Source organism: Falco cherrug, chromosome 13 (genome assembly GCF_023634085.1).
Source record: "Falco cherrug isolate bFalChe1 chromosome 13, bFalChe1.pri, whole genome shotgun sequence".
Lineage (NCBI taxonomy): Eukaryota > Metazoa > Chordata > Aves > Falconiformes > Falconidae > Falco > Falco cherrug.
The window spans coordinates 21,736,539-21,759,677 of NC_073709.1; positions in this window are offsets into that span (position 1 = coordinate 21,736,539).

Genomic DNA, 23,139 nt, shown 5'->3' on the forward strand with positions numbered 1-23,139 from the left:
ACCTACAGGTCCTAGTGCTATCTGGTACAGAAAGATCTTATGCTGGGTCCAGTGAGCAATATTTTCAGTGATGGTCCAGAAAGTGTGGAAATGCATAAAACCTCTCCTTTTTAAATGCTACTGGAATTTTGATTGAAGCTTGAAAGCTAGGGTAATACACACACACATGAAGTCAGTTTATATTCAGCACCCTTCCAGAAACAAGCCCTGAAAAAGCAAAGTCATTAGGCAAATCAATCCTAATGCACACATCAGATTCCCCTCTGCAGACAGCTCTCCTGTTTGGGGTCTATAAATCGTAGAACAGTTCTTTCTAAATTGCTGTTGCTCTAGGTTAAATACATCTCCAAGATCTTTGGCCTGATCATTCATTATAAGTTCCATCAGAACCACATGCTGGAAGATTTGAACACTGCTTTGTATTTTTAGAGTTGATAAACAGGTGCACATACATGACCATTACACAGCTAAATAAAAAAAATATGTCCTTGATTTGGGAGATAAATTACACTTAAGTTGCAGCAAAATTATTGCCTTTTTTTTTTTTTATGAAGCACCCCACACTTCACTTTTTCCAAAAGCCAAGCAAAGCTTATTCTCTTCTTGCAAATCACAGCTGGAGAGTGATAAACCCATTTTACCCAGTAGCCCCAAGAAAAGAGCAGTCTCGCAAGAAACAGAAGCCCCAGAACAGCTCCCACCCCTACCAAGGGGAAGCAGGTTAAACTCAGATCTTTGCTGTCCTGCAGGAGCATCCCAGTGACAGGATCTGCTGTTAGAGGCTTTTCCACCCCATCCTGGTACGGCTTCACAGTATTACAAGGTCAACTAGGCCACGTGGGAAGCACCACAGTGTTGCTAGCAAGCTGGAAGATAATTCCTGCTCCCCAAATACAGAAAACAGTACTCTATAAAACAGAAGCAAGTGCTGACAAAAAGCACATATCGTAACACCTCAGCCGCTGTTCCATGGCGATCGTTTGCCTGAACACATTTGTGATCTGTCTATATCATCTTGGCATACATTACAAAAAGAAGGTGAACAACACATTTTGACTTGGGGGAAAAAAAAAAAAATCATCAACAGATTGTCAAACCACAAATAGATCAGCTTTGTTTATGACAACCTGAGAAAAAAAGTTAACAGTTGCTTATTGCTTCCTGATACTGGTGATAAACAACACAATGGTTCAAACCCTACATGCTTTATTACTGAGTGGCAAATAAACAGTCAACGGACAGGTTGCCTTATCAGACAATATCTTGTTATTCTCTTCAGAAGGAGAGCAGTAAACACTGAACAAAACTGAGTAAGCTTCACAGAATGATGAGAATTCATTTTTTTTTTTATCCACCAAAACCTATTAGATTATCTTTACTTTTAAACCAAGATAGGAAACTACATGCCAGCACTGGAATCAGGAGTCAGATTGCCTTATTCCATCAGACTTAGAGTTTAAAACGAAAATTAACCAACTCTGGCTTCTATTTCCAATATGGATGACAACGTTCAGTTGTCTGAAGCTATTTATTTCATCTTTCAGATATAAGCTAGGCAATTTACACCCAATTCTTCAGTGAAAGTAATTTGCCACTACTTACATCTTTGCCGTTTTAGATGCAGCTGCCCTGATTTATGCCAGTATGTTAACAGCATCAGACTGCTACACGACAATGAAGAAACGTGGCTGTGCAGTGTTCTGCACCCCCTAAAATACAATTGTATCATTACATAGAGTTTACTTATATTGTATATATGCGCACATACATTATAAACACACACACAAACAGACCTATATATGCCTTAAGAGTATTTTTATGCAGGAATGGGTTGTATTTTGCCCATATTGGTGAAATTAGTGCCAAGCATACTGTATGTGCTTGGCATTTTGTAACACAACCAGCCCATTATTGGCAGAGACAGAGATTGATACTAAAGGTCATTTTTATTTATGTCAGACACAGGATGTTTCAGGAGCTTTTATGAAGCAGCTACATCTGTGCTCTCTGTGGGTTGGATCCACTCCATACATACTGCTGGAGGACAGAAAAAGCAGATCATACAGGAGGGAAGCACTATCCTGGGCTTCACTGGAAGCCAACTACACTAAATGCTCCACCTAACCCAGCCTTTTCAGGGGGGCTGTGCAGCTCACAGCTGCTCCTCATGGAGGGCCAAAGGTTGTTTTTCATTATCAATTTTAATCTAACAGAAAGGTTTCATGGTATTTATTTCCTCTACAGCAAAATTAACTCTACTTGCAAAGCTTCCTCCCCCTCAGAGGGAAGTAAGATGTAGGCTCGGAAGCCCAAATCCGCAATGATATTTAAGTGCCTGAGGAACTGTGCCAGAGTGTCTGGCAGGGGAAGCTAAACAGACTTAATTTTAAAAGGGAACATAGTGATTGGAGAGACAGGCTGAAAGCTCAGGAGAATGAAGTACTCCTTTTATCTACTATGGGGGGAGCTGTTAAGTGGCAAAGCACACTTCTTTTCTCATCTGTGTGCTTTTCTCATCTGTGTGCTTTAACAGAGCGTGAGTGCCACCTCCACCTGCATTGGAGACTGGCCTCAGCTGCAGCTGGCACCAAGTTAGTCACAGATGCTATTTCCAGGACATCAACATCAATGCAGTGGGAGCTGGACAGAGATACATACAGTTTGTATGATCACGTGAACAGTCATCTTCAAGTTCCTTGCCCTGCAGGACTAATAAAAATACTCTTTGTGAAAGGTACCAATACTCATCTTGCTTAAAACCAAGACACACAGAAACAGTAGAAAATATTTTGAAACGTGTTACTGTTTATTTTCTAAAGTTTGTGTGTTTTGTCATTAAACTGCTATTTTCCATATTTATTTCTTTACATTTTGCAATGAACCCATTTTATTAATTTCCTCATATGTCTATATTGGTACAAATGCTATTCTGAGCTGTATTTGTATAAATATGCAGCTAATGGAATTACCCTGATGTCACAGCACTGCAACAGAGGACAATTTGGCTCTCTATCTATGTAGGCATTATAGCTAAAGCCAGACACAATGATGGAACTGCATTAGCACATGAAGGTTGCTGAACACAAGGTACACTCCAGTATGACATATATCTGCAGGTTATAACTTCACTCTAATAGTGTACCTTATTCAAGATAATAGAACAAAACTCTTGGGGCTTTAACACCCTTATTACAGCTGAGTTAGTCTTTATAGAAATGCTAGAAAACCAGAAATTATTAACTGTATTCTGCTGAAAAAGAACAGCTTCCAGATGTCAATGTTAACATCTAGAGAGGTGGAGAAGACAGCACTGGAAAGCAATGAGATCATCTCAAAAAAAAAACACCAACAAAAATTCTGTTAACTAAATTCTTTCTCATTCTGGAATTCAACTAAAAAGTGTAATCCAAAGCAATCTCTAAAATAAGCTTGTTAAGCATCTAAAAACAACAAAAAAGTAATTATAAACTGAAATTGAAAGACTATTCATACCTTTCATTTTTTTAGATTTGACCCTGCCCTAGCAAAGATTACACCGCTCAGAGCACAGTACAGCAGTAGAAAGCATTCAAATGCTTTCCAAAATTATGGGAGACAAAAATGTTCCTAAAACCTCAGCATACAGAGGTCTTTAAAAAAAAAAAAAAAAAAAAAGAAAGAAAAAGGAAAGAGGTTCATCTGAAAATATTTTAGGGTACTAGGATCTAAAAGAGATGTCTTTAATTCATTGTGCCGCTTTCTCAAATCAATGCACGCTATTAGATTCTGACATTCATTTGTTTGATTTAAAGAAGTTGGGAAACGTATGCTAGAACAAGCAAGTAGTAGTTCTTGTGCATGTGTTTTAAAGGCACGCAAAACCCCTTTCACTCTAGTGCCTGATGTGTTTAAGGAAATAATAGACATAATTTAAGTTATCTGCCATAAGGTCTTCACTGAAGAGGTTCATGCTGTGAGGATTTCCATGGCAACTACTTGACGTGACATAAGTGTTCATTTTTGAAATTGAGAGCCCAGGGACATGATTAGCTACAGTAATAATACCACGTAAACCACCTAAACAGAGATCTTTTGTTCAGGGCCAAGTAAACTAACTTTCCTTTTCCTCTATGGGGACCACAGTTCACCAAGTTAAAAAAAAACCCTTCTGGTTTCTAGCAAATTCTTACAAGAAGCAATAATGCATTTACTTATACACATATAACGAAAGTAACGAATTCCTTAAATTACCCAGTATACAGTACATCAAGTAGTCTATAGAAAGTCTACATGAGGACGATTATACCAGGGGCAGCCCAAAGAGGCACAAATACAAATATTTCAGAACATTTTCAAGTCTATTGAAATTCACCTGCAAAGAGATGCCAAAGACATAAGTGCTCAATCGCCATGAAAGTATTTAAAAATAAGTACTCATCAGTATATTGAAGATGATACAGCAAATTAAAGCTCTAGCATAACATAGCAGTAAAGGGGGAGCCTAAATTAATAAGCATTGCTCCACAGTGAAGAAGGAAAAAAAAAATACCCACCTTAGGAAACACAAAACTAGAGCAGCCAGATCCTTTATACCTGTTTCCCTGCCCGCCAGGTATGGTCTTGATTTTACCAGGTATGAGCTAGGGGCAGGAATTAAGCACCCTCTGCCAATCCCAACCTGCAGACTCTTCAGAGATCACAATCAGCCAGCACAGGTGCAATCCAAGGTTGATTTATAATGGGATGGGGCTGATGGGGAACAAGTCCTAAAACCACTTGGCCTCAATTAACTCTTCTCAGCCCTGGTGTTCATGTTGATTGCCCGATCCAGCTGAATGTATTCAGCTCAGGGCTGATGGCTGATACCTTTACTCATCAGCTGTAGTCGTACTTTCAAAGCTCTCCTTCTGCAATATGGTGTGCAGTCGATATAGATCACTAAAGCCACCTTGAAAAAACAGTTTACTTTTATGCAATCATCTGAGAGAATTTTATATCTACTAGAGTAAGGCTCCGCATAACACCTAGTTTTTATATTCTCTTTAATTCTCACATCTATTTCAGACCTCCATTAAAACTGCATAACATTAATTTATTCAGGAAAGCTTAATAGTCTCCTGTTGGAATATTCCTCCATTAAGTTGATATTATGTCACTTCATGGAAGGCCTGAACAGATGTCCATTTTTTCCTGGAGGGATTATTATTCAGAGCTATGCTCACAGATGCACTTTCTTACAGTAAAAGTGCCTGGAAATGAACATTCTCTGTGATATACCATCTCATCTTCTTAACTGACTGGTCAAACAATGACAAAACTGTATTGTTCGTTTTAAAGGATGTTTAAGGACTCATTCATGAAAGACCTAATACTGGTGGAGAAACGATTCGAGGAAGAGCAATGAGTCAGACCACTGGCAGCCACCTTCGGCTGGAGGAAGCCACAGATATCCAGGCTGCACATGAACTCCCTGAACAATTCTACTCTGCCTATTTTTAGCACTGAAAAACAGTTTAACTTCTACTTCCTTGGGAAAAAGGAAAATGGCAAGGTTTGAAGGGACTTGTCCTGGGATTGCGGTGATAGGCAGCAGAGCCTTTGCTATGGGTGCCCTTCACATGGGACAAAGGAAAAGATGAGCTGAGCTAGAGGAGAACAAAGGCAGAGCTAATGCACAAATTCTGACACCTGCCCATCAGCTAGTGTCCTGAAAGGAGAGACCCAGCACAGAAACAACCCCATTGCTAGAGCTGAGCGCCGAGGGGATATTTATTCTCCCCGCCCCCGCAGCTAATGTTACTGCCTCTCAACCTGGGCACCGGAGAATGACATATCCTCCTTGTCTTTATTTGTTCCCACTGAGTTTATTAAGTGTTTTTCTTCATCAGAGATGAAAATACTGAGTTCTTGAATATGCCGTGTGTAGGGGTTTTACTGCATTTGCTACCACACACAGCTACGAAGCATGTGGATAAAAACATAGTGTGCTCTTGTGTGACTCAGATATTGCTGTTGCTGCATACTCGGAGAAGTTTTTCTTTAGAATTCTCTGTCCTCTGAGAGAAAGCTAACCCTCTCTCTGCTTAGGCTTGTGCTGTTGCTGGAAACCAGGAAGGAAAAGCAAAGCTGCACAGAAGGCAAATCCCACTATATTTCAGTGGTCAACAAAGGAAATACTCCTTGGTGTAAGGCTCCCATGTTCAGCAAGGCACAGTAAAAACTGAGGTTGAGACAATCTGTTCCCGAGAGGCTTGTAGGCTAAATGGCAAGCTAGAGAAAGGGAGCTACACAGCAAGCAGAGAAAGGCGTCTGAAAAAAGCCTCATTAGCCCTCCAGTTCCTTCACCCACAGCATCTGTTTGTTTCTTCTCAGAGCTGGCATTTCTGAAGGTCTGTATGCTCAGTACTTATCCCAAGTATCCAGCAGTGAGAAATAAAGACTGCATAGTCCTCTGAGTTAAGGAGTTATTGTGTTAAAACTTTGCTTCTCTAATCAGTCTGTGTTGTGAAAATTCAGGTGCTGAACTGAGAAAAAGACATCTAGAGTAGAACAGAGATGACTAAGAAAAAGATTCCTGCTGTTTTAATTGCTTTTGTACCAAGGTATTACCTCTTGATGGGTAAACATCAAATCAGCAGTATTCTCAGGGTGAGCAGTAAAACAGCAATCAAATAATTCCTTCCAGCTATACAGCAACAACTATGTGCTGTCCTGTCCTGCTCTTTTCCTCAGTATTTGGCACACTGCACATTGAATATACTTAAAAATAGCCCTATGCTGTAGACACTATTAAATTCCAATTATTCTATCCCTTTGTACTAACTTCATAACTTTGAAGCTTATCAGCACTTGTGTTTCCATGTTATAGAGAGAACTGTATGCCATGGCTGGCAGCAGCAACGTGGGAGTCAGCGAGCCAAAATGTTACTTCAAGACCTGTGTTTATACACCGATGGCTCTCTCACACATTCCACTGGCATCTGTTACAGGGAATTTGAAATCCAGCATTATCCAAACAAGTTTTAAAATAATCCTAATATTTCTTAGCATTAAAAAATAAAAAAACTTTTATGTAATTTTCTTTTTTTTAACCCATATTTCTACTTTAATCAGATCAGTTTCTGCATTACTGTCCTGTCACTACCTCACACTTTACTATCCTTCATAATCTGAGTACATACTTAACCATCAGTTTAGACATTTTCTAGGGGATCTTAATTCCCATTGCAAAAAGGAAAGTATTCACACTTTGGAACTGGATGACACAAGTTCATTCAGTAAATTGTCTTGGATTTACCTGGTGATTCAGGATGCACCTCTGTTGCCGAACAGGCAAGTACTGGAGATGAAACTGACAGCTATTCCTCGTCTCATCCTGCAGCTCTGTTGTGGGGCCTCCTAAGGACCACTCCCTGCAGGATGAATGAGGTTACAGGTTTGCCTCCCTCCAGCCTCTGGCATTACCCCACCGTAGTTTGCATTCTCCATCAGTCCTGGCATACCCTCATAACACAACCCAGACCATAACACGTGGCACAAGCTCCTCAAGTGCACCATGTCCTCTCAGTAAACACTACCTTTTAGGACCTTCTCATTTAGACCATCTCGTTTTCAAGTCAAACCAAGCCTGCATTATTATTATCCACAGCTAATTTCCTGCTTCCCCCAGAACCACAGATCTATACGTTTATCCTCTTCCTATGAGGTATAAATTTACCTGACTACGCTAATTACACATAGCCACATTTGAATGAATATTTACAATGAAAATGTTGTTTCAGTGAATGCTAGGGATGAGTTCTCTGAGTTCCATCAGCAAAAACTCAATAGATGTCAACAGAGTCAGTTGGGATTTTCATCTGTATAAACAGGAGCAGGATCTGACAGCCATACAAATTACATCTGTTCCATTGCAGCCATCTGTAATTCAATCTCCAAAATATTAATCAAGTTTATCTGACATGATTTTTCCTCCTTCATCAGCTTATTCTGCTTATTGCTTCTTGGTCTGTTACCCTTATACGCTAGATTTTTATTCCCCTTAATATTTATGCCTTTAAGAGAGATTGCTAGATTTACTGGACAACTTTTAGTGATCAATACCACATTACCTTCTCTTTAATCATTCTGTACATATAATTTGTTTGCTATATGGTTCTCTAAGGTCTGGTCTTTCTTTGCACTGCTAACCTAACACAATACGCTTAGGCTTAGCAGTACATTTAAGTATTATAACTCACTGTACACTCAAAAACTAGTAGGTCAAGGACTATCTTGATTTTTATGCCAATTTCTTAGGAGTTTCATTTTATTATCCTGAATTCTCAGGCCTTACTCTGAAGTGAGGTCACAGTTCATTTTTCTCTACACCACAACAAGGACTAGAGTACTTGACTAGAGTACTTCTCCCTCTTTTAATAAAAGCTTTGATTTCCTTAAGCATTTCATTTCTCTAGAATTCAGAAAAACACCGCCTGTTTTGAGGTCTGACAGAAATGGCTATACTATAAAGTCTTTTTGAAAACCTATTGATACATTTAAGTTTTTCTACAGTAAAATACTGCAGCTGCACTCTCACATCATTTTACCTTACTGTCTTCTCCAGGGGTGACTGGCTGTCCCACTTTTTTCCTGTGCATTTGTTCAGCTGTACTTTATATTATTTTTTCCTAGAATTAATAAACACGATATCAAAACACTTCTATACTCCAGTCTTGGCTACTGAATCCACTTAGATAAATATGGGATTGTTTTACCCCAATTTAATTTTGCAACTTCCAGATATTAGGTACTTATGAAAAGCCTCCACTGAGCTTCCTGAAAGTATTTTCTTTCCAATTTTTATTAGATCTCATTAACTATTCTAAAGACTATTTCAATAGAATCAAAGAAAATGATCCAGGTGTCCTAGATATTTAATAATCATCTTTGACTCCCCTCTAGGACCTGGAAGAGTCCACCTTCCTTGATCTTTGGGTCTTACTGATGCTATGTATTTTACATGGAAATCTCTGTTTTTCTTAGAGAATCTTCTATATCTTGCTAGTTTTCTCATTACCCAGCATAGAACCGTGTACCAGAACAATTCTTTACAAAAATACATATAGTGTATAAGTCTACAATTGCTTGCATAGGTTAACAACTAACATTGGATTGAGACAATCTAATTTCCTTCTAGAAACAAAGTAAATAAAGGAGAAACAGTAACTGTCATATTTTGACCAACTAAGGCCCTAGTTCACATAAGACAGAAGCAAATCAAGGAAATATTGTCTAGGTGAAAATACTCTCAGTTGAACTTCAAGCAATACTTACAACTAGCTGAATAAAGTATTGCAGAGAACTGTTAGCTATTGACTGGCAAAATGGTTTTGCATTCAGTGCTGTATAAATCACAGTAATCTGGATGATACAATAGGCAGCATATGAATTTAAAATATATACAATCCCAAACCAGGTAGAATTCCAGTATCCTAGAGGTCAGGATTAGAAATCAAAACTTTCTTGATACATTTGTAGAAAGTTCTAAAAACAACAAAGTGAATCTCAGTGGGGACAACTGAACAACAACGAACACACACAAGCACAAACCAATCAACTGCATAAAAACATGGGCAACAACTTGCAATGCAAATGTTCTGCTGAAAAACATCTGGAGGTTGTTCTGGATCACAAGATGAAAATGGATCATCAGCAGGGCATTTAAAAGGAAAGAACAAACGGTACAGAGATGCACAAACAAAATCCTGAAGGAATTCCTTCCAGTCTGTGGAGGACTCGCAAGGCTGCAGGCAAAGTCTTGCTATCAGTTGTGAGCACCACATCTCAGGAGTGAGGTAGGCAATACATAGTTACACCCACCCCCCTCCAACCAACCACCCTGCAAAAAAGTCAGGCTAGTTTTTTTAATTAATACGCAACATCTGAATACTTTCTTCACCAAGACAGAAGAGATACTTGCTCGTAAGTCTTCACATAAAGTTTATGTGTTAGACTTCTCAAAGCAAAGCACCTTTCAAAGATTCCCACAATATCCAATGCGGGTTTTAAAATTTTATTTTTAGATTTTAAAAATTTGTCTAATCAGTTTTGGAGGAAAAAAATTAAACACATGCTAATTCTTCATGGGAATGTTGATTTTAAGCATGGTTGACAAAATCTGAAAGACTGAGATGAGTAAAGCAGTGTCCATGTATCAGGTGCTTATTATTTTTATCACTCTTCGAAAAGAGACTTCAAATTAGAAAGGCTTGACCTATTCATCCCCTGATACGGATACCAAGGAAGTCATAACAGATGAGGAGACCACTGTTTCTACCCAACATTACCAAGAAAAAGTCAAGAATCTTAAACAAAAATTACCTCAAAGTGACCAAAGGACAGACAGTGTTAATGCTGAATTATAATTAAATCTCTGTAGAAGTTTTCTACTTCTGGCACTACAGCTCAAGAAGACATAAGTTACTGTTTCATTCCCCAGAGGGCAATTTAGCCTTCTTTTTAATGGAGTTTTAAAACCTTGTAAACTCTAGAAAAGATTCTTCACATTTTGCCACTACTCTGCAAATATTAAGGGTGCCTAGATTTTAAATATTTTTAGGCACATTGATTTGGCATACAGCAAGATGTAAATGATCTTATTTTGGCTTCACTGTTGGGCCCAACTTTTTATTAAAGTAAATCTAAAGTAATACCAGGTAAAGTTAGGGGAATTGGTACTGATTTCAGCAGCAGCAAGTTGTATCAGCATCAGTAAACAAAGGACACACGCACAAAGGTTTTGTTGTATCTGATACAATGCCTATTGTTTCAGATGGAACCAGTTACCTTCTGCAAAATTTTGAGAGTTTACCCCTTAACAGCCAAAATTGCTACTTTCAGATACTAACAATCCTAATCACAAAACTGATGTAAAAATCATATTTTGTAAAAAAAAAAAAGTATTTCAGATTTCCATTTTTACCCATCTAATTTAAGGTTTAACTCACCTAATTTACATACTTTAAAGCATTATCTCAAGAGCTAGAGACATCTAGGAAGCAGGAAATACGCTGGGAAAAAAAGAATCCCTCCATCCCTCGCTGTCTCGCTGCCAAGTATTATATGACTGAAGAAGAGCTTGCAATCCTGGTTATCAGAATTAAAATGACCAACTGAGTGTCTAGGGTTCAAGACCACAACCTAGCCAAGCTGTTGCTCCTTCCCCTTTCATGTGTTTATAACAGCACCTGTACCTTTCATCTTCATAGCAAGTAGCAAAGTTGAAGAAATGAGGCAATTTTCCCTTTTTTTTTACTCACCTGCGTGACCTCTTGCCTAACCACTGCCTGCCACTCAGTACACACAACATGTGAAGCCCACCTTGAGAAGACATGAGCCGCTACCATGTTATTTTTGATGGAAAGAAGAGAAGGAATTTTCCTATTGCAGTGAGGGGGGATGATTACACAAGGCACAACTGCTGCCCGCTTTGCAGAACTTGCCTTAGTGAAAGAAAGACAAGCCCATGAAATGTTTCATCGTTGAGTTCTCCTGCCTTTTCCTTATCAGTAATTAGTGAGCAGCAGAATGTGTACACTTCCTCAAAGGAAGTAATTACTGTGTAGAGGGCCAGAAGTTTTCAAAACAAAGCTTAAAAGACATCAAAATTACATAGGCCTTCTGCAGGATTTCTAGAGGGGCAATTTTTTTCCTCTCTCATTCCAAAAATAAATCATAACTGTGTAATAATTTTGTTACCAGTCTCTATTGATAACAGACAGCATAATAGTGACTAGGCATCCTCAAGGCTGGACCAAAATTCCTGCACTGTCGTGATGAACTATGACACAAACAACAGGTAACCAGCACTGCTGTCCAGATCTTGAAGCATTTTTGCTGTCACTGATGAGTGACCCTTTCCAACTTTACTCCTGCTTTTCTTAAACTAGCTTTTCATTTCAGGCAGGAAAAGACTGCAGTCTCTGGAAGCAAGAAAATATGAAATTTGTAACCAGGCAAGAAATTTAAAATAACTCTTAAGTTAAGGTTAAAGGCAAAACTCCCACCTGCCCCTTCACCAGTTAAATCCGGTAACGGTGCTTTCTCTCAGCCTGCGTCTTCAAGTCACACCAACACCCTTCAGTCTCAGGCAGAAGAGTAGAAGAGATCACTGAGGTCAGTGTGAGAGGGGTTTTGCCTTTCACGGGACTACTGAAGACACTGAAGCACACCCAGCAGTCCTGTGTTCATGCTTGTCGGTCATTCGTGAAAGGTAACCGGAAACATTTTCAGCGGGAATAACTCATGATGCTCAAGGTTGAACAGAAGAAAGAGAACAAGCACAGGCTGACGATAATATGTGAAGAAGGGAATAAAAAAAGGTAACAGTAATAAAGAAGGAGGGACAAAAATACCCACTGAAAATAATTACATCCCCAAAACAGTTGCTCTCAGAAGAGGCTTTTCTACTGGTTCTACAGGGCTGAAGGGAGCAATTATTACTGACAAATATTGCAGAATATCCTACTGCCATAACTATGAACAGATGTTCCCTTTCCAGTAACTTGAAAAGTGCAGCTAAATGTTTGAGAGAGATGGAAGTTTCCAAGCCCCAGACACTAGGGTGTCGTGCCCTCCTGGCATTCTAGCAGGTAAGTGACAGTGCTATTTTGGACGCCACATTCAGCATGTACCCAAACTAACAGCATCACAGAGAATACATTTCCTCTACAGTGTTCTAGGAAAGTTTCAGAAACTGAGATGACAACATGATACCAGAATGCAGCCAAGTATCTCTAGTCTTAGACTATTTTAAAATAGTAAAGAGTCTCCTTACAGCCACAGAAACAGTTGTTCCACACCACATGCCAGAGAAACATGCTAATAAGTCCATCATTTTACCTGTGGTTCAGGATCACAGATTTGAGTGGTGAAGGACTTTGGTTTTGATAACATGTTTTGTGTTCAGCAGAGAACGGTAAAGCAAGGGGACTTGTGGTTCAGTCTGGAGGAGACAGGCATTGGTGTGCCTTGCCCCCATAGTGTGCATGCTACATGCTGGAAGAGAGCTTCAGATACAAGGTCTATCGATATTGTCATTGGGCACGATTCACTGATTTAATCTTGGTCATTGTCTCTATCATCACAACAAAATCAAACAGTTTTTGAAAAGGGCCAAAAAAGCTAGGTACTTAATTCCGAGGTCTTTGGGGAAAGTATCTCAGTATCATTGAACAAAGATCAAATTAAAACAGATCAAGAATTTCCCCATATTTGTAAGCGGGAACAGTTTTTAGAGTAAGCTGGTTTTGAACAGTCATGGCAGATAATCAGGTTTGTGGGGCAGGGTCTCTGGCTTCAGAGTACAATTAATACATGAATAACATTTGAAACATAGACCATTGGCAAAATTACTCATCTGCCTCCTCATGGATCCATCCATCCGTGGATGACCAAGCAAGTTTTTTTTCTTTTTTTACTCTGTGTAATTAAATCAGTTCACTGGAAACTGAGTGATTCATACTTTATACAGAAAATTTTCTCATATAGTTTACCACTAATTTTTTTCCCTCCCATTACTCTACAAAGAATTTGACAAGGATGGACTTACTTGATCCTTCGGCTTTTAGTTCTGTTCATGAAAAAGGTGCGAGGATCAAATCTCCTGTTCAGTCACCCAGTGCTTTCTATGGATACTACCCAGCTAACATCAACAGCTACATCAATTCTTAGCCTTTCTGCACCTCTTGTAATGCTAAACCAGGCACATTCCACAAGACCTGGAAAGGTCTCCTTAACTCCATTTGTTTTCTGGAAGGGGCTCCATTAATCACACACACAGATGGGCTCACATTTTGGACTATAGTCCTACCTGACACGGCTTTCTTTGGCTTTCATAGCAAGACATTAATTATTACTAATGTCCAGGGAATAGTGGGTATGCCAGGGCTCCTGTAGTGTCCAAGTGTCTCCTTGAAAAATTACATGCTCCTGAAAGAATCCATGTCTGCTCTATGAGTTCCTTTCCTGAGAACCTTCCAGCCTTTTTCTTCTCACTGATGTTTGAAAAATTAAATTAATGTTCTGGGTACCTGGCGACATCATTTCTGAAAATGCTTCTTCCTGAAAGCACTATATGTTTCCAGCACTCATTGGAGTGCGCTCACATAAATGAGTGTGTGTATATTCCCCACCTTATATCTTAGCCAGCCTATCTGACTCCAGTTTTGCCATTCTGAAAGGTGACAGTTAATTCCTGTTGGAAAGTCTGGGGACTCCAAGTGCATAATAATGCAGGTACAATTTAGGGCAGGCCAGACAGAAACTTTTTTAACTGTGAACAGTGGGACAGCATCTCTCCCTCTGCTCCTCAGTTCTCTGCCAAGTGTTCGTGGACACCCAGCCTATACACCGTTTCAGAAGAAAACTGAGAGGTGAGGAATAACAATCATTTAAGTGTTAACAAAGCCAGGTATCCATCCCCCAAGGGATGAACTCCTTAAGTTGCTTGATAACTGCCCTGTTTCTAAGGAACGAAACAGTAAATAACATGACAATAATGAGAGATGTCTCTTAGTGGAGTCTATAGGAGTGGCACACCCAGTATTAGCTTAGCTCAGAAGCAGTGAGTTGGAAACAATCAGAGACTGTCACCTTTTAGTTGAAAGAAATGTTCTTTAAATAAAAGTTGCTTCTTAGCCAGACTTCCCAATCTTAAATATTAATGATTTTACCAACACACTCTTTCCCCTGCCCCCAGCATCATAGACTATAAATTTTCTCAGCATGTGGGGCATATTTTGTAGGTGTTGGAAGTTACTGTTCTGGATTCCAAGAACACACTAGCTGTTCCTTCAGCAAGAATCACTACCAATGGACTTTAACTTGCCATACAACACGCTGCAGTGGATTCCCTATACTGTTCTGTAAAGACACTGTACTTCCTGATGGGCAAAGGGTTCCCTCCTCAGTGAGAAAAACCAGCTGAGAGGAGGTAAGACTACACCACAGATCAGATTGCCAAACTTGCAAAAGACTAACTGCTTTAACAGCCAGATTTCAGAAAAACGCAGGGACCTTGAGAATAGGACTTTAAAAATAAATCTTGCGACCTATAACACATGATAGTTTTACAGCATCCCATAAAAGCTGTCCTTCCTTTCAATGAGAAGTAAAGTTTATAGGAAGAGAGCTGCAATTTTTTTTTATTTTTTTTTTTTTTTAGCAACACAGATAAATTCTGCTCATCCTACAAAGGCTCACAACTCAAGGTAGTGATTTCCTTGTCCTCAGACTAAACATGGGGTTCTTCTCTCAGTTCCTTCTGCCCATATTCCTCTCCCTCTGTATCTGACTAGTCACGTTCATAAACTACCAGGTGTGCCAAGCATACGCCTGTGACCCTAGTACACCATTTTACTGGGAGCAACAGTGGAGGCCGTGCTGGCACGCCAGCCTTCTAATGGCACATCAGAGGCAGATCACACCATAGCATAACCCTGTGCAAGATGAGAGAGAGGCTAACTTTCATGTCAGCAAGAATCCCAGTTTGCCGATCAGAGGAGGGCAGCAGCCCATGACATGCTTCACAACACTGGCAGCACACAAATATGAGAAAGATGAGGATCCTCAGCACCATCCGTTTTGATCTACTGTTCCACTACTGTGTGCTGAATTACAAACGTAGATAGAGCCCAAGGGAACTAATTAGTTCCCTCCAGAAGAGAGCTGGGGATTAAACTAACATACCCAGAAGCGTGTATAATCAGGGAACCAGGAACCAGGTCAGGATGCTGTGTTATATGACAGCATAGATATACCCTTCATCATCAATTTGTGCAATGATATCCACTGGTCCTGTAAGGGCACAGCAACTTACAGCAGCTGGTAACACCAAGGTAACACCATTTGTTTAAAAGAATAGATGATGTACTACATTCTCTCTTTTTCTTTCTTACCTACCCCTCCTACATCAATAAAAGACATAAAAATTCAGTCAGATTGCTGGTTGCTGTTGATGAGATACAAAGGCACAAGTGATACTGCAGCAAAAGAGGAGTGAGGCATTACAGATGTGGGATTTCTTAGAAAAAAATTTAAAAGTAGAGAAAACCCAGTTTGACTTAGACCCTTCTGTGAGAAGAACATTTAAAATCTGTCAGTTGAATGTTATTAATATTGTAAATCAGAAGCAAAGTCCCAGTAAAAGCTGTGACTGGACACAAGCATGGTGGGAGCTGAAGAATGAGGAGCCATCAAGCAAGTTACATGGGTCCCCATTGCATTGCAACTGGAAGTCTGGTGAGCAAGGCTGTGAAGAATAAATTATTAATCCCACATGCAATTCACATTGTTTTATTTAATCTGGCAATATACTAGTGTATAGCCAGAACAGTCTGGGTCCTTATGTTGCCTGCCCACCTGGTATACAAGTCCAAGGAGAGATACCACCTTCCCTACAAGCTTTGTATCTCCTAGATCTTCAGTCATGTTTACAACAGCAATGTAACTGTCTCTATCTCACAACTACTGTTAAAAGCCACAAAAATGTGTTGTGTATTAATATTTTTATTTCACAAGAACATTGTATTGACCCAGATTAATTCCTTATGCATTTTGCTTACCGTTCAAAGGGCTGAAAACTTTACACTCATGTGGTAGTTGTTTTCTCCATGGTACTAACATCTCATTTACTACACACAGAGAAAGCTAATTTCTGGAGAGCTAACATCACTAATTTGTTCCTTGTGCTACTGTTGATTTTTTCCTTGTATATCTACTGTCTAGAGCCCACAAGAGCTCCCCAAATCCAGGAAAACACTGTGCCTCTTCTCTCCAAGTCTAATTTTATTTGGTTTACTGTCTAAGAAAGGAGATTATTACATTATTACATTATTCTTGAAGATAAGACATTTACCACAGATTTACATTTTTTTAATACTTTGCTTTTTAGAAAGAGAAGGATGTAACCCACAAGCTTTAAAAGCTTGATGTACGCTGAATATAAAGACTCTCAGGAGATGAATTACAATAATGAATACCCCCTCAATATAAACACATAAAACTCCACTAATGAAAACTGTAAACAGTATTGAAGTATGAACTGAAATTGCCATATGTAGTTATTGCATATATGAGGCAGAGACAGTCATGTCACGCATTCTTAGAAAAAAGTGATCATTTCTGCTTGTTCTCAGGCCAAAGAGGGAAATGGCTTCTGAATTTGAGGCTCTTCCAAGGCTAAGTGATGGGGTTTTTTTCCCTATCAGACACTGAAAGTCTTTTTTAGATTTAGTCCTACTTCTGGATGAAATCAGTCATGCAAACACAAAGGCACAGAAATAAGCTTACTGTGAGGGAAGTTCACTAAACGATTGGATACCTGGAAGCCTCTGATAGTTGTATGAATGTATTTTATCATCTTGAAGTGTTTCATAAAACTTCAGAGGAGAGGTGAAGGACTTAGAGTCTGTGTCTAAAAAATGGCAGGCATTCTTACGAAATATTTACGCCAAATTTTCAGCAAAACCAGTGGGAGTTAAAGACTCCCACCAGCTCCCAGAAAAGCTTAGCATCTTGCAGTAAACCATAAATGAGCAAAAAGATAAAATATCTTCCTTACACTGTATTTCAGTGCTTTTAGATGAGAGTTAAATATAGGCATACTGGCTAGATAGAAAAGAAACGCGTGTTACCTCTGCCAGCGGTATGAAGACTGTCAGTTTGGCAGCTTCCAAGAGTATAATTTTGTACATGGACTTCTATCAAGAAAGTTTCCTATTCTAGATCAACAGTGGAAACAGTACACAGAAATACATGTAGTCGCCAGTGTCTCTGTGCTTCTTATCTGCGTGACTCATCTCTCAGAAGATATTTTATGCCTGTGAGATCCTCAGACTTTCTGCTCTGAATTTCCAGCTAACGTGCCAAATACAATTAGTGTCAAACACCTGATGGCTGTTTCTGAGACCATGAAGGTGTGGTCAACTAACTGCTAATAGTTAGCCAGTCGTTTTCACTGAGGTTGTTGGGCCTTTTACTTCTTTCCTGAGCAGATAAAGCTATTATCGGTTTGTGTAACACAGGAGTGGTCAGGACCCTCAGCAAGGTAGCACAATATATAGAGTGCCTGTGCGGTAACAAACATGAAGGCACGATCCTAGCCACCAACATTTTCCAAATCTAGGGCCCTTAATTCTCCTGTCTATGCTTGCCTGAGTCATATCTCATCCCGCTCTGGAGCTGATGATTTATTTGTTTGTGTAAGGCACTACATATAATACACATAAATATATGAAAATGACAACTTATGTAGGAAAAGGGGAACAAGAAAATGCACAGCTTTTTCCATCCATTTCCTTATAAATTTTAATTACCAGAAATAAGATAAAGTGTCACCCTTCCCCATCAGCCTCTCCACCCATTATTATCTGTCCTCAGCTCCTTGGACAAATCAGGGTTGGGGGAGGTTGGTTTTCAAGCGGTCAAAATCTTCAGGGTTTTTTGTGGAGGCAATTATCCTTGAACTAAGACTCCATTGAAACAAGCCTACAAATACTGAGGTGTTTATTTTCCATTTCTGTTGATTAAAGTATGAGCTCATTTTTTACTCTGCCTCTTTCATACTCTTAATAAACTCATGCCCTGTGGTACTGGTGACTTTTACAAATCAACTTCTCAACTACCCATCAATCTTTACACAGAGCATTAATGTTTTATTGTTCTTGTTCTGGTAGTAATGATTTTTCACTTCCTCCGCTGATTTTTTTAATCAAAAGTAATTTACAGCACTCTTCACCAAGATGAGCTTTTACCAATTCTAAATACATCACATGTGTGTTCTCTGCCACTTGGTCAAATCAGAAATTTGACTTATACGCTTTGCTGGCTTTAAATCAAGACATATTAGGTAATAAATAAAATGGTCCTGTAGGAATTTCCTTAACCGTTTATATAGAAAGAAAAAATATAAGTTTTTGCAGGTAATTTTATTATGCGTAACTGCATGAAATAGCCTTTTAAAATAACTTAGAATGCTTTGATCTGCAGTCTCATTAAAAAAACAAGCAGGTATCTTAACACATCCAGATGATTTGCCACTATTCATGAAACAATCACTTTGGAAGTTATTGATTATGAATAACTTAAAAGCTGTTTAGAGTCAATACGAATCAAGGCAAACACCTACCTGGCTTTTCATGTATGTTCTATTCTACAGGAAGCAGTTCTGAAGATCTCCAAGACCTCATTTAACAGGTGATCAGCTTTGCCAAAGATTTTCTTTACAACAGTGGCATAAACATCACTTTCGATTCTCTGCTGTGCAATAGAGGTAAGACTGTTTCCTTACAAACACACTGTTTAGTGTGCTTTTAAGCTCATAAGATCCTCGGAGAGTGGCATATATTTTACTATAGGCGTTGTATAGTATTTCTTATTACTTCCAGTAGGAATTACAGTAAAATTGTAAAAATAATACCTATTAGATCTTCTCAGCAATAATTTATAACCATTTGCTAAGTGCTCAGTGAATAATTTCTAAGTATGATTTTTCACATTGGTGCAACCAAAAAAAAGTCAGCTGTTTACACCCATCTGTGAATCCTCCATGAATGTTCTTTATAACATTGTTAACACTTAAACATCCAGTCACTCAATATTTGTTAACTTTTCCTAAACTTAATATTTAGATTTGTGTATACTTGAATTTTTTTGTATCTTGGAGGTTTTTCAGAGCTGAAAGCAAGAAATTATTTCGTCCCTTGGTAGATACATCGTAAAAATGCTGTTTTCTGTCTCTCTTCTGTTTAAGAAATAAGCTGATTAGAACACAGACAGTAACTGCTTCTTTCTTCAGACCCTGTTGCCAAAAAGCTTCAGTATACAGAAGAATTTCTTCTGGCAGTGTATAATCCTTGAATTTTGAACAAGCTTGACATTTATATTATATAATTAGGAGTAGCAGTTATGTTGCTATGCTGCTTTTCCCATATAGCACAAAAATCCAACATCAGAGACTGAAAGTTCATGACACCATTATGCATTCAATAGCCCATCTTCACTGAAATATATTTTTCCCTTCTCATTTGTCAGATAGTTATCAGTTTTTATTAAAGGGAATCTTACTGGGTGGACCAATGGAGGGACTGGAGTGAAAGCGTGTGGAAGGGGAGAGTTACCAGCTCACAGGGTGCAACACGAGGACACAGATTTGGCACATGACTGAAAGCTGCACTTGAAAAAGAAAAAACAGAGTAATTAAACAAAAAAACTCCAGCCTACCCTCTAGCTCTTTCTTGGCTGTGCGCTGTTTTTCTGAACTACAGGCCACTTAAAAGTGCTTGATTCAACAGCAATGGAAAGCAAAGCAGCAGATAGGGTTGTAAGACCTACATATCTATACACTGCCTCAAGCAGCAGCTGAAACTATACCTCTATCAAGCATACATGAGAAGCAAAGAAAATACAGGCCCCCATATAATTATAAATACCATTATAAACGATCATAAGAAAACATTTGGAAGAATCGGCATGAAACTATAAGGACCTTCCACCAGACTTATCTAGTTGCCTGCTCTGTGGTATATTCAAATGTATTTCTTCTATTTCAAAAGTCCACACAGATTTGCTATAAGGATGGTTATATGTAATACTAATATTCAAATGTCTAGTATTGTATTGAATATCCAAACAAGCTAAACAATATCACAGATGCCAGTGTCTCTTGGAAAGAAGGTTCTTAGGAGCAAGAATATGATGTTCAGAGAGATCAGAAAAGCCCACATCCTTTCTTATCTTCAGTACAGACATTCTGTGACCAGCTAAGCATTACCCAGTCTTGTCAGCTGCTAAGGAGTATGACTCTCACGCTGAAACTGTGAAGACAATATTGGGTATCTATTAAGCAAGAGCCCTGTGAGGCATAAATCCTGGGAGAAGAGATAGGAATGCAAATTAAGTTCTTCAGAAAGAGTCAAGATCCAAAGGTCTCAATTATTCTTTAAAAAATAATAAATTAAGTTCATGGTCAGTTCTGTTAAAACACTGCTATTGTCAAAGTATTACACCAAGGTCACAATTCAGGCAATTTCAGCTTTAAATTCTCTCTGAATGCCGAAAAGGTAGTTCAGGCAAAACCCTGACATGCAGAAAATATATTTCTAATGAGCTCTTCTGTCTGCATTCAACCCACTAAGTAAAAACATGACTAAAAAAAATGTTTATCAGGAAACAGGGAGTTTGGAGTATATTTGTAAAATTCAGATTATTTCACTCACTTCTACCCCTATAATATTCTTTTTTTTATTCTATAATACTGAAGAAGCTCAGCTTCTTTAGGGTGGAATTATCTGGAATTTGCTTTTGGAGAGCTAGAAGATTTTCATATATTCAAGACTTAAAGTGAAAAAACATTCATTTCAAAAGCTGATATAGAAGGATTTTATTAACATCAGCTGTCCTTTTTCATGGCACAAAAGGAAAGACAGTAGGACTATTTAAAAAATAAAATAGTTAATCTAGTTTCCTTTAATGTTCTCAAAACACTAGCAGGATCTTCAATGTTATTAACTATTAGGGGAAATATATATTTTAGGGCTTGTTTGTGCATGGAAAAATTGCTTTATTCACGTCTGTTAGTATCAATGCAATCACAGCACTAATGCAGACCAATTACTATATGAGAAACAAATTAAATTATACCAGTGCAACTTCATTCAAATAATGCTTCACCAGGAGTAACTGAGTTGGAGTTGGAAGAGAAGATTAAGGAAATCATACCTGGGAAAAACTTTTGTGCCAGTAAAGACGACTGTGTGTAAACCAAACCTTCAGTATAGAGTACTTACGAAGTCTCATCAGTGGTTATTTAATGATTTTTAGAAAAATAAATTGAAGTAAATGCATCTGCATGAAGATCTTGGTCCTAAAAGTCACCCTCATCTTCAAGAAAGCCATCTTCAGTACTCACTGATATGTGAAGATACTCTTACAGGAAGATAATGATTTTCACTAAGTGGTTATATACTGTCAGTATCAGAAGGACTGTTACAAGACCATCCTTTAATATTTTCCTACCTACCATCTATCAATATTTGGCAGCTTAAATGCTGAAGCACATGCTTTGGAGTCTGCTGGTATCTCGAGACAACATAGCACAGCTACATATATATAAATATTTAGGGAAACTGAAGTAGTGACACTGAGCCTTCTCAAACTGGCATGGGAGTAACTAAAAACCAGCCATCTGATAAATAATGGCAAAGCAAACTCGGGGGCACCCTATAGTTTGCTGCGATATACAGGGCCAGGAAGCTCACAGACAGATCCAGACCAGTTGAAAGCCTTAGAAGAATCAAGGTGAACTTCCAGTGGTCCTCTGGGAGTTTCTGCGCAGAGAAACAAGAGTGGGAGTGCATGTGATGCAGCCCTCAGAAGTGCACAGGGCTCGGTAGGGTGCAAAGCCATGGAGTCAAATGCAGGCCAGGGTCTTGTGCCCTAGGGACTACTTTGCATTCCAGGAACTCTGGATACTTGCCCACACCTCAGTCTTGTTTCTCTCTTTTCCCCAAAAAAGGAGGGAAAAGGAAATATGACATTTTGTCTAATGGCTTTTGTGTGATGCTCTGGTAGGAAGGAGCACTTAAAAGAAATGAACCGTCAAGTCTCTTACACTGATTAGTGCTCAGAGTCTTACAGGGCAGAAGAAAGGCTTGAGAAGTCTGCATTAGCCAGAGTCTAATTTAGAATGGGGAGCTAGAAAAATCAATGGTATTATGGGTGGAATGAATAGCAGAAAACAGAAAATAGACTACAACAAGCTATCAGTGAGCCAGCAGTTAGAAAAGCACATTATACTGCTTCCACCACAATGATCTGAGGAGGGACTCGCTGAGGAAGTACTGAAATGATCAGAAGGGTGTATAAACCATCCACAAACAAAGTAAATGAGGAAGAAAACACAATTATTTCTCTCTTGGGCACCTATAGAAAACAAAGCAAAACAAAACAGCAGGGAACAAAAATAAAAGAAGCAAAATTGCCTGTGAAAGCCGTGATGACCTCAAACTGTGCCTAGCCTCAGAGAACACCTGCTGTGTGAATTGCTTGGGTTTTTATTAAAAATTCAATTAATGTAAACAGTTGTAATAATGGAACAAAAATTAAACAGCGGTTATGTAC